This window comes from Mus pahari, chromosome 6 (assembly GCF_900095145.1).
Source record: "Mus pahari chromosome 6, PAHARI_EIJ_v1.1, whole genome shotgun sequence".
Lineage (NCBI taxonomy): Eukaryota > Metazoa > Chordata > Mammalia > Rodentia > Muridae > Mus > Mus pahari.
Window position 1 is genome coordinate 74400308 of NC_034595.1, and position 2741 is coordinate 74403048.

The window sequence follows — 2741 nt, forward strand, 5'->3', positions numbered from 1 at the left end:
CTCTCTCTCTCTCTCTCTCTCTCTCTCTCTCACACACACACACACACACACACACACACACACACACACACACAGGGACAGGGTTTCTCTGTGTAGCCCTGGCTATGCAGGAACTCACTCATCTGTAGACCAGCCACGAACTCAGAAATCCGCCTGCCTCTGCCTCCCAAATGCTGGGATTAAAGGCGTGCGCCACCACCGCCTGGCAGGCAATGTCTCTCTTGTGGCTGGTCAGTGACAGTGGTCAGGACAGGCAGCTGTGAGTCCAGGTGATGCCAGCTACTGTGGGCTCCTGTGAGGGTCAAGAGAGAGGATGAGAATGGAGGCCCCTGCCATGGCTGACTCCAGGGTGACATGTGGCCAGTTAAAGCAGGCTAGACCAAAGGCCCCCAGCCCTGTAAAAAAGAATGACAATGGACCTTGTCTCAGGTTTCCCTGATTATCCTGGGGAAGTGGGACTAAGGACAGGGGTGGTTCTGTGGCTGCTCCAAGGTTTTGCCACTGGCCTCTTTGTGAGCCTTATATTCTGAAGCCTCCTGAGCCTAAGAGGTGAGGCACCTGCCTTGCGTTGTCACCAGATGTCATCTGCAGAGTCCTACTGTAACTCTACTTGTCCCAGAAGCTTTGGAGGGGGTGTGGAGGTGGGGAGCTGGCCTCAGGGTTCCTGGGCTTGTAGCCAACCTTGAGACCATGCCCAGTGGGGCCAGGGCACCTGCTGCCCACTGAGGAGTCTGCCTCGTGGAGAGGAAGCTGAAATCAAGGCAGAACTGCTGCTAGAATTCGTTTTCAAAATTCAAAAATATTTAATATCATAAAAGTTCCAAGAGAAGAGAGTCTGGGTGTCAGCGCTGTCTCAATATTTATTCTATCATATACTGAATGAATCAATTCACCAGCAGTGTACAGTTTCACCCTAACTTTGTAAGCTACCCACAAATCCTGTGTGGATATGTGTATATAGGTGCCGTGAAGGGACTGGGAGGATTATTATTTCTGGTTATCCAGTGGAATTATGGGATTTGTAGTCTATTCTGTTAAGTTTTACATTTTAAATGAACTAATTTTTTTTACATTATATGTTATGTTTTGTAAGTGAAGAAATTTTTTAAAGGCCAAATATCTGCTCAAGCTTTGCCTCCTAATAAAAAAGAAACTGTAAGTCCCTTCACCTACATGAGGACACAGTGTGCGCGTGTCTACTAGCTAGATGCAGGAGGGCCACACCTGCCATCTCTTCACAGAGACCCCAGTGCTACAATCTGGTCCTTTTCCTAGACAGGCATGGTACAGGGCTATCCCTCACTCTGAGATATTTTGGGGTAAACATAACTTTGTTGTCAATACAGCAGCAGCAGGGTACATTCTGGAAGGCCTGCATTTCTAGGAGGGCAGGCCAGGGCCACACTGCCAAGTCCATGTGAAATGAGATGCTATCTACTTCCCAAACCTTCACAGGCTGTTGATGCTGAGGGTTCTGTGAATACAGCTGAGCCTTGGTGATGGCAGCTCTGCTCTGCTCCACTCCAAACCTGCGCTCTCGGTAAGCAGGTAAGCTCTTCAAGTAAGCTGTAAGGCGTTTCTCCAGTGGATCCCCTACTTTACACAGGAATAGCACTGTGCCCAGATGACATCCAGATGTGCTATGCTGCAGTTGTGATGTCATGAGGGTCGATACCCCACACAAAAGGGTTCCATGGTGCCTTTGTCTCCTGTGGTCCTTTCTTACTGCCCTCAGGGGCCTTCAGTGATGGTAGACTTTGCTTCTAATGTGTAACCTAAGGGGTCCTAGATCACCAGAAAACCAGATGGTCTTTGAGACAATGCTGACACCCAGGCTCTCTTCTCTAAGACCTTTTCAGTCCATGACTGCCTGCCTGCCTGTCTGTCTGTCTGTCTGTCTGTCTGAGGCCTAGGAGGCTGTGACTGATAGGTATTTGCTCTGCTGTGGGAGGAAGTCACACAGTCACCCTGTGTTGTTCCTGCCCAGCATTACAGAGGCCAAATCTCCCAAAGTCTCTCTCTGTCTCTGTCTCTGTCTCTCTCACTCACACACACACACACACACACACACACACACACACACACACACCTGAGATCAAACATTGAAAGCTCTATCTACTGCTTAGTTGCTGCCTTTGAGAGACAGCCAGGGAGGCAGGCAGGCAGGTCTCCTGGTGGGAAGAGCCTCTGGAACAACAACAACAACAACAACAACAACAGCAACACCCACTGTTCCCAAAGACAAGGATGTCCCCAGCAGCCTGCCTATTTGCAGCTTAGTCCCAGGCGTGGTCGAGGTGGTTTCTGGGCCCGGGGACTCGAGTTGCTGAAGGAGAGCCTGGGGTCAGGCTGCTTCTCTGCTTCTTTTCTTTTCTTTTTTTGGTTTGGTTTTTCGAGACAGGGTTTCTCTGTGTAGCCCTGGCTGTCCTGGAACTCACTCTGTAGACCAGGCTGGCCTCGAACTCAGAAATCCACCTGCCTCTGCCTCCCAAGTGCTGGGATTAAAGGCGTGCGCCACCACTGCCCGGTGTCTGCTTCTTTTCTTCTGCTTCCTGTCCTCTGTTAGATGATTGGCTTTGCCCACCTTGCCCTTTGCCACCCACCATGTGTTGCCAAAAGCAGTGGGGCCAGTTAACCGCAGACCCCTGAAACTGTCAGTCAAAGTAAACCTTTTCCTGTGTCAAATGGATGGTCTCTGGTATTTTGTTACAGTAACAGAAAGACAACTTCCTGTTACAGAT